This window comes from Schistocerca americana, chromosome 4 (genome assembly GCF_021461395.2).
Source record: "Schistocerca americana isolate TAMUIC-IGC-003095 chromosome 4, iqSchAmer2.1, whole genome shotgun sequence".
Taxonomy (NCBI): domain Eukaryota; kingdom Metazoa; phylum Arthropoda; class Insecta; order Orthoptera; family Acrididae; genus Schistocerca; species Schistocerca americana.
The window spans coordinates 752,886,309-752,896,729 of NC_060122.1; the positions used below are offsets into that span (position 1 = coordinate 752,886,309).

The 10,421-nt window shown below is 42.4% G+C and overlaps 1 non-coding gene across 1 annotated transcript; it reads left to right on the forward strand.

The window, feature by feature from the left end:
- The first annotated feature begins 314 nt into the window (after positions 1-314).
- Trnat-agu lies at positions 315-388 on the forward strand. Its single transcript has one exon. It is a non-coding gene; the product is annotated as a tRNA-Thr (tRNA).
- Positions 389-10,421: the final 10,033 nt, after the last annotated feature.

Sequence of the window (10,421 nt, forward strand, 5' to 3'; positions counted from 1 at the left end):
GTAACTTCTACTATTGATTGTAAATTGCACGTCCGTATTGCAATGAAGTGGGGATTTCATAGTTGTGCCGTGTCTGTTCTTTCGGAGTATCACAAAGAACAGTCAACATACATTCACATAATTGATTCGACTCGTTGGGCAACGCATAAGCCACCTTCATTGCAGATATACAACTACGTTCGACCTCCTGCAGGAATCTGAAAGCAGGGAGCATGGAGGACATGAAGAGGAACTGCGGACAGGTGGCACTAGGTGGGAGTGTGGATGGCTGGAAGGCATGCCGAGACAGTCCGCACATTTGCGATGGACAGTGTGTCCGGATGATGCAGTGGTTAACACACCTGCATAGTGAGCAGGAGGTTCCGGGTTCGAATCCCGGTCCGGTACAAATTTTTACTCATTGACTTTCTCCTCTTCCCCCTCCCCCCCTCCACCACTAGTTTACATATGATGTGCCATAGCTGTGTATTCTGCGTGGTGTCTGTTTTTCTCGGAAATGTCTGAAAGATGAGACACCACACATTCAAATAATTGATTCGCATAGGTGTCAATGGACCCATATTCTTCGGTAGCACAAGTACGTCCGACCTCCTGCAGGAATCTCAGAGCAGCGAGCATGGAGGGAATGGGCAGGGACTGTGGATAGGTGGCGCGCAGTGGGTTGGCCACGAGGCGTACGCAGATAGTCTGTGCAGTTTCCTAAATACTGTGTCTGTTAACTGTGTGCAAGAGCCTAATGTGTGTGAGATACCTCAGATGCGAGTCCCGGTGCGGCACACAATTTCTCCGCATAAAGTCCCGATGGAGCAGACATCAATAGTTCCTTTCCTTTCTGCCTTCCCTTGCCCCACCTTCCCACCTTCAAAGATTTTATCTTGGAACTCTTCCATTTGGTCCGTGTTTGCATAGAAAAACAGTAATATCAGAAATTGAGTCCGCCTTGATGTAAAACATCTTGTAATTCGTTTATTTCTTTATTATCCCAAACTAGGTTCGGCGACAAATATCGCCATCATCAGTGGGTTTTTTAATATAAAAATTGCAGAAAATAGCATGGTTATACAAAGTAAAACATTATTACATAATGACTTGTCGAATAATCGGGTCTTCTGCCGGATGTTTGTGTCGCTCTGGCACAGTATTTCGTCGACGTAACTCGTTGCCTTCTTCAGGTGCTACCTTTGACTTCTCAGGTAGCACCTGAAGAAGCCAACGAGTTACGTGGCCGAAATATTGTGCCAGAACGACACAAACATCCGGCAGTAGACCCGATTATTCCACGTGCCAAGATCTCGCCGGGACAGCCTGAAGAGTTACATTAATACATGATGTTTTACTGTGTTTGTATTACCATGCTATTTTCTGCATGTTTTAGATTAAAAAAAAAACACTAATGATGGTGATATTTGTCACCGAAAGTAGTTTGGGATAATAAAGAAATAAACGAATAACAGGGTTTCTGCATCAAGGCGGACTCAATTTCTGATATTATTCTTTTCCCACCTTCAGTTTAAAAAAGAAGTGAGAGAAGGAGCGCTAAACAGTTTCAGCATTTTTATCCGAAAATTTTAAGGAAGCGTGGCTTTCCAGTTTGTCTTTCACTGTATTTATGATGGCGTTGTATGAAGTTTGTATTTCACGGTGAAGTGCATAACAACACATTTCATTTCAAGTAGTCACTATGAGTGAACTTGACATTTCGATATTAGAGATAAGATTATGTCTCAGAAAATCAACATCGTCTTTATATACGAATTATCTGTGGAGGAATTTTCGATCTTTATTTGTTAAACTAACAGAACTGATATTCCTTCCTTCCTTCTTCTTCGAGCATCGGTGATATAAGATGACACCATTTCAATATAACTTGCATTCTTTATTAATTAATAATGCTGTCGAAATTATTCTCTCTCTTTTTGGTAACATAGTGCGAAACCCTGCCTTCCCAAACTGATGAAGTTCATTTCGTGTAATTTTTGGTCAATTTTAGGTCGAACCTGCAGTCCATGTTTTAAATAAAGTCCAATTCTGATTGTTATTGTTATTATTATGCAAAACTAACTCTTTGCATTAACTGTAACGACAATAGGGTTTCTCGTCAACAAGCTCGCTGCTTTCTGACGACGACTGTTTGACCTGACGTCTGGCGTGAGAATGAAAGTAAACTCATACGAGTAAGATCGTTTTGTGCCGTAAGAAAAGACTAGCTAATCTAATACCTTCTTGTCCGTTTTATAATTACATGTGCACATGTTTGTATTTCTTATTGGCAATATAATGCACACTTCCCCAATAACGTTTTACTTTCATGACAAGATGTAAAATAACAAAACCCATGCCAAGAAAGAAAGCTGATACAAGTTGCACATGTACAGAGTGTCCATAATTAAAGTTTCTGTTTCAGAGCGCTGTAGAAAGAGAACCACTGGTCACAACGACGTCGCATTTGAACATCGTATTGTTGACGCTAGCGGAAACGCCGTAGTAGACTAAAAGTTACAACGAAAACTTTAACAGTAGGTGTCGCTGTAAGAGTATTAGCGTAAAAGTGGTAGACTACAAGTGAAAGGCTTATTTCAATAGTGGTACAAGTCCATTTTTGTTCGTCCTGAGATACAGACTCCTAAAGTTAAATGAGCGCTGAAAAATCTGCAGTTGAGATACCAGAAATATTGAAGAACATGGTTTCTTGCTAGAGTTGAACTTTCCTTTCTGTTTGTTTGCATCATTTAATTTCAGAAGCATTACAGGCAGAAAAGTGGAGGTAATGGACTTGTACCACTACTGAAATAAACCGTTCGAATGATATACGACTCACAATACGACGGCTGTGGTTTGAGCTGCACTTTACACCAGCAACATTGTTCTGTGTAGATCACTGCGCAAGTGCTACAGTTAGCAGCTGTGCCACTGTAAGTTAGGTAAGCCAATCCAACACGGCAAGGTCGTACCACATCGGATGAGAGAAATCGGTTTTTAATTGCCCTCGGACCGAAAACCTCATAACAAGCAAATTGAGATAGGTTTATAATTGTCGTGGGATTGGCGCAAGACATATTCAATATGCCGTGCACCGTTTTCTGCCACAAGACATTTTCCGCAACAGATCAGCTGGCCGTTGTGGCCGAGCTGTTCTAGGCGCTTCAGTCTGGAACCGCGCGACCGCTACGGATGCTGGTACGAATCCTGCTTCGGGCATGGATGTGTGTGATGTCCTTACGTTAGTTAGGTTTAAGTAGTGCTACGTCTAGAGGACTGATGACCTCAGATGTTAAGTCCCATAGTTCTCAGAGCCATTTGAACCATTTGACCCACAACTAATCGGCGTGTGTCGAAGGACACGCACGAAATACGTTGCGCAACGTGTGCATTGAGTTCAAATACGTTCATAATTGGAGCACTGAACACAGCATCTTTCAGCTAACCCCATAGCCCGAAGTCACACGGATTAAGATCAGGTGATATGGAGATCCAGGCTGAAGGGAAACGACGGCTGATATGTTTAGCATTTCCGAAAAGCGTCTGCAGCACCCACTTCGCTTGCTGTGCAATGTGCAGAAGAGCTCCATCTTACATAAAAATGATCTTAACTTAACAGCTACGCAACTGAAGGGTTGCAACGATGTTGGTGCGGAAAAGATTCTCACAGCGTTTAACAGTGACGGTACAGACGATAGGACGCAAGCGAGTCATCTCCTCAAAAAACTACGGTCTGACAAATGGTGCTGTCAACCCACACCTTACAGTGGTAACAGTTTATGTGCGTGCGGATTCTTCGTTGGCCATATCCTGCAAATTCTGCGTACTGACATTTTCTTGGAGGTGGGTATGAGCTTCGTCCGTGTACAGAATGTTTCATAGCCATTAACTGTCCATGAGAGCAAGAAATTCAAGAGCGAACATTTTATCTTGCGAACAGCTCTACCGGAAGCAACTCCTAATCTTGGGATATTTTATATGGGTGTTACGTAGGATTTTTCTGCACTGTGCCCGCCGGTATGTTCAGCGTTCGGCCAATTCCCCATGCACTGCATGTTTACACACCACTGCCCGACCCCTTTTGGAAAGCAGTTACCCATCTTTGACAGTAGTCGGATCAACTGTTTTCCCCCATCTGTCACATTGCGCTTCAAATGAACCTGTCTTTTCGAATTTTTTTTAGCAAACTTCAGACCAATTTCTTTTTTCATATCCTTGAACTTGTGCAAGGCTCCTAGTGCACAGTCGCCGTAGTTGTAAAAGAGGTTTACTAGCAGCGCGCGATCCTTAATGGAGACAGTTGTTTTACGCGTCTCGAACGTAAACTGAGGAACAGCCGTATGCCGCGTGCCTGTTAGTGTGCAAGTTCTAATGCTTACAGCGTCGTTTATTAGCGAACTGATCGGTATTTATTTATTTTGCTTATTTATTGATTTATTTCTTTATTCCCTGGTGACAATAATGTACTGTTCAAACCATGATTTCGTTTGGAGCACTGATTCTCTTTCTATAGCGTCTTGAAACCGGAACTTTAGTTATGGACAACCTATTCTTACGGATATTTTAAAATCGCACCCGGTGAAAATCGCACCCAGCCAGAAATCTGTGAAATTCGCACCCAGTTTTGCTGGAAGCTACCTGCTCACGGGCAAAGCTTACCTGCGCCCCAGGGAGTTGTCATTCACCTGAAACGATTGCCGGCCGAAGTGGCCGTGCGGTTAAAGGCGCTGCAGTCTGGAACCGCAAGACCGCTACGGTCGCAGGTTCGAATCCTGCCTCGGGCGTGGATGTTTATGATGTCCTTAGGTTAGTTAGGTTTAACTAGTTCTAAGTTCTAGGGGACTGATGACCTCAGCAGTTGAGTCCCATAGCGCTCAGAGAGAGCCTGAAACGATCACTATGCAGCACGGCCCACCTGCACTCGGAAAATCCTCGAACACCCAAGTGAGTGACCGCTAGGATACTCACTGTCAGTGTGAGTCTAACTTTCGGAGTGTTCAGCTCGTTCGCTTTGTGTCTCTGTGTGCTTATACGCTCGATATGCAACTGTGAACAACCGCCCACGGTAAAACATGTGCTCACTATGATGTTTACTCGTACATCGTAAAGAGAACCAAAGCAGATGGCACTGCGATATGGCGCTGTTCGAAATAATAGAACAACATATTGCCGAGGATCAATGTGGGCCTCTAGATGACGCTCGCGTAGAAGCAAAAAAAGACGCTGAGTCAGGCGAAGAAGAGATTACGAGAGGAAGAGACTTCGATTTCTAAAATATATACCGAAGAGTTAGGCGACTTGCGCAATCGAGGGTATGATTTTATCACCGAAATGCCAGAACAGCAAGTAATGCAGAGGATATTATACCGAGTGATCAAAAAGTCAGTATACATTTGAAAATTGAATAAATCACGGAATAATGTAGATGGAGAGGTACAAATTGACACACATGCTCGGAATGATATGGGGTTTTATTGGAAACAAAAAAATACAGAAGTTAAAAAAATGTCCAACATATGGCGCTTCATCTGATCAGAATAGCACTAGTTAGCATAACAAAGTAAGACAAAGCGAAGATGATGTTCTTTACAGGAAATGCTCAATATGTCCACCATCATTCCTCAACAATAGCTGTAGTCTAGGAATAATGTTGAGAACAGCACTGTAAAGCATGTCCGGAGTTATGGTGAGGCATTGGCGTCGGATGTTGTCTTTCAGCATCCCTACAAATTCCGGTCGATCACGATTCACTTGCGACTTCAGGTAACCCCAAAGCCAATAATCACAAGGACTGAGGTCTGGGGACCTGGGAGGCCAAGCACGACGAAAGTGGCGGCTGAGCACACCATCATCACCAAACGAAGCGCGCAAGAGCCCTTTCACGCGTCTAGCAATATGGGGTGGAAGGTCGTCCTGCATAAACATCGTACGTTCCGGCAGGTGTTTATCAGCCAGGCTGGGGATGATGCGATTCTGTAACATATCGGCGTACCTCTCACCCGTCCCGGTAGCAGTTGCAAAACCAGAATCACGCGTTTCCTCGAAGAAAAAAGGCCCGCTAACGGTAGATGTGGTAAATCCAACTCATGCCGTGACTTTCTCGTCGTGCAATGGAGTTTCCACGACAGTTCTACGATTTTCGGTAGGCCAAATTCTGCAGTTGTGGGCGTTGACAGACCCTTGGTGCGTGAAATGAGCTTGGTCGGTCCACAACACGTTACTCAACCAATCGTCATATTACACCATCTTTTGAAACTCCCACACCGCAAATGACCTCCGCTTCACTAAATCGCCATGTAACAGTTCATGATGCCGATGGATTTTGTACGGATAGCATCGGAGGGTACGCCTAAGTGCCAACCAAACAGTAGTGTATGGAATGCCGGTGCGACGTGCGACTAGCCGGCCGGTGTGGCCGAGCGGTTCTAGGCGCTTCAGTCCGGAACCGCGCGACTGCTACGGTCGCAGGTTCGAATCCTGCCTCGGGCATGGATGTGTGTGATGTCTTTAGGTTAGTTGGGTTTAAATAGTTCTAAGTTCTAGGGGACTGATGACCAGAGATGTTAAGTCCCATAGTGCTCAGAGCCATTTGACGTGCGACTGCACGAGCGCTGACTTACCCGTGCAAAAACGAACCTGCTACAGTCTCCATTTCGTCCTGAACTGTCTCAGCAGCATTACGCCTTGTGCTCGGTAGGCCACCCGTGGCTTTGAACTTTGAAATCATTCTCGCCACTGCTGCATTTGTCAACGGACCTTTACCCGTTCGAATCCCCTACCTATGGCGATAGGATCGTAACGCTGAACTAGCACATTCCCCATTCTGATAATGCAGCTTCACTAAAAGCGCCTTTTCAGGTAACGTCAACATGCTGCGACTGCTGGCGCATCTGATTCTCTCTCTCATTACAGCTCCTTTTATACACGATTGTCATGCGCAGTCACTGACGTCCTGCTGTCCAGCGCCATTTGTCGGAGATTTTGTTAACTTTTTTTATCTATTAAAACCCCATGTCATTCCAAGCATGAGTGTCAATTTTTTCCTCTCTATCTACATTTTTCCGTGGTTTATTAAGTTTTCAAATTTATACTGACTTTTTGATCAACCGGTACATATACTGGGGCAAATCACACGGCAATTACAAAGAGCCAGAAACACGACAAAAAGTTGCTCTTCAAGCAGAGTTACTAGCTACGAATGACAGCAGCAGTTTTTCCTTAAGTAATGACACCTTTGGCGATAGGATCTTAGTTTTTAGCGGAAAAACAGGCAGACAGGTTGTAAAGACTAAACAAGACTTTTTCATGGATGGAACCTTCAAATGCTGTAGCAAGCAATTTTCACAAATATGTACTATTCATTCAGACTTTGGAAGTTCAAAGAGCCGTCCGGAGTGGCCGTGCGGTTCTGGGCGCTACAGTCTGGAGCCGAGAGACCGCTGCGGTCGCAGGTTCGAGTCCTGCCTCGGGCATGGATGTGTGTGATGTCCTTAGGTTAAGTTTAATTAGTTCTAAGTTCTAGGCGACTGAAGACCTCATAAGTTAGGTCGCATAGTGCTCAGAGCCATTTGAAGTTCAAAATACGAAACAAACATCTATCCGATGGCTATTGCATTCTTACCAAACAAAAGCAAAGAAACATGTATCCGTCTTTTCCGCAATATTGTGGATAATTTACCACAATGGAAACCTAATAATGTCACCATTGATTTCGAATCAGCTGCGATTTCTGCGCTAAAAGTTGTGGTCCCGTCGGTTCAAGTGCATGGCTGCCATTTCCATATGAAGAAATCTCTCTGGAGGTAAGTGCAAGATTTGGGACTTACTTGAAAATACAGAGGAAACGAAGAAGTAAAGTTGCAAATTCGCATTTTTATTGCTCTGGCGTTCCGTCGACCTGAAGATGCCTGCGATGGCTGGCTCGTAATACATTCACAAGCACCGGATAACATGGATGGCAGGAAAATCACAAAAATACGATCAGTCTTTGGAACTGCTACAGACGGCGCCATCCTACCACCAACGCTGTAGAAGGTTGGCAGAACAAAATTAGTAATCTTCTCAGAAAACCGAATCCTAAAATTAGAGACTTGATCGAGTGTATGAAGACAAAATCAGAGAACTCGTCATGTGCATTAACGAGATAAGAATTAAGTGTGGAAGGCAAACAAAGAAAACAACTTATGCGTAACCAGATGAAAGGCTGAAAAAAATGGCAGAAAAGTATACAGGGATGGTGACATCAGGGTTTGTTTGAAAGCTGTCTCCTATGTCCAAAAATTCGAATGAAATCATATGTTTGTGATGATATATATGAAAGGAATGCACAAAATGTAAATACTCATAGTAACTTACAAATTTAAAAATAAAATATAAAATTTAAAAAAGTAAATACGAAAATAAAAAATATAAGACATACAATATACTGATTTTAAACACACCTTAACGACAGTTTACTCTTCCCATTTAGCCAGTCCAAAGCCTGGATAAAGTGTGATGATTGTCTGTTTACTACGAAAACTCCATAGATGCAACATTGTCATTTCCTATAAGAAACGAAGTTGCATGTATGGAGTACCATGATTGACTGTTTGATTTTTTTTTATTTTCTCTCTCGCGAAATCACAAAATTTTTATGTATGGTCGCCAACGTCGTCCATCTCCAGAAACAATGTAAAACATACATATAATATTACAAACATATAATTTAAAAATCGTATCTCGTCAACCTGTCAAAAGAATACTTTAAAATAAACAAAAAATGAAGTATGGCTCATAACCGTATCATGTATATGTAATTAAAGTACATAACATGCATTATCGAGCGCCCTCTTCAAGGGCTGCTCGTATGTAGCGCTACGTGTGACGTGAGAAGCCGTGTACAGCTAATTTCACCTATATTCGTGCCTAAGCATGGACTTTTAGTTAGTACGACAACGTGTCTTAGATACATTACATGTACCATATGCTGATCCACGGCTGTGGACCATATTTTACTTTATATTTACTTTATTCTTTGTGAAGTAGAAGTAACTAAATCTTTAAATTCCGTGTTTGTAAATTGGTTTTACTGTTTCCGATTGTAATTTCTAACGATATTGTATAAAGCAAAAAAACATCTAATAGAAAAAATGTAATGTGGCATTACGAATCTTATTCGACCATCACTAGTCCCCTTCACCTGTACACCAAGTAAGATTACTTTTACAAGGACTGCAAAAATTGGCTATTGCTAACTATATAGGCCGGGATTGTTGTCGGGGATTATCATGGTCACACGAATTACAACCAAATGTACGGCAGCATTGCCGGCCACTGTTGCCCGGCAATGTTTGCAGCAGAATATTTCTGGGCCAAATGTGTTTACATGAGCCACGCTACGGCCGCGTAATGAACAAAAGCAAGAGAGTGGATGTGAGGGGAGCTCTCCTACATTTGCACACTACAAGGAAAAAAATTAGCAAGAACAAAAGATACAGGGCATCATGGCGCCTTTTTTCGGACTGCTTCCGCAACTTTAGCATGTTAACTGATACTGGCAACATATCTTTTCCAGAATGCTGAAACCCGATTTCGAATATGTCTTTTATAAGAGAATTGGTAAAACCAGTACCAATATTAGTATATTGTAAGTAGGCTATTTAGGTTTTTATGTTGGTAACGCACCGTACAGCTCTATATGAAAATGACTGACTGTGCTGTGTGAAGTCTGTGGCTGGTTTGCATTGTTGGAATATTTGCTATTGTAGTGTTGGGCAGTTGGATGTGAACAGCACGTAGCGTTGCGCAGTTGGAGGTGAGCCGCCAGCAGTGGTGGACGTGGAGAGACGGATGGCAGAATTTTGAGAGCGGACGATCTTGACGTGTGTCCATCAGAAAAAGTAAATCTGTAATATTGGATACCATGAACTGATATATATGATGACTTTTGAACATTATTAAGGTAAATGCATTGTTTGTTATCTATCAAAATCTTTCATTTGCTAACTATGCCCATCAGTAGTTAATGCCTTCAGTAGTTAGAATCTTTTATTCAACTGGCAGTATTGGCGCATGCTATATTGCAATAGTTCGAGTAACGAAGATTTTTGTGAGGTAAGTGATTCATGAAAGGTATAGGTTATTGTCAGTCAGGGCCGTTCTTTTGTAGGGATTATTGAAAGTCAGATTGCGTTGCGCTAAAAATATTGTGTGTCAGTTTAGTGTTGATCAGAACAAGTAAAGAGCGAAATGTCTGAGTACGTTCAGTTCTGCTCAGCTGTTTGAAAATCAGATGATGTAAGATGTTTATCAGCACAGTAATTCACAAATTATTCTGAGGGGTTGTTTCTCTCTCTCTCTCTCTCTCTCTCTATATATATATATATATATATATATATATATATATATATATATATATATATATACACTCCTGGAAATTGAAATAAGAACACCGTGAATTC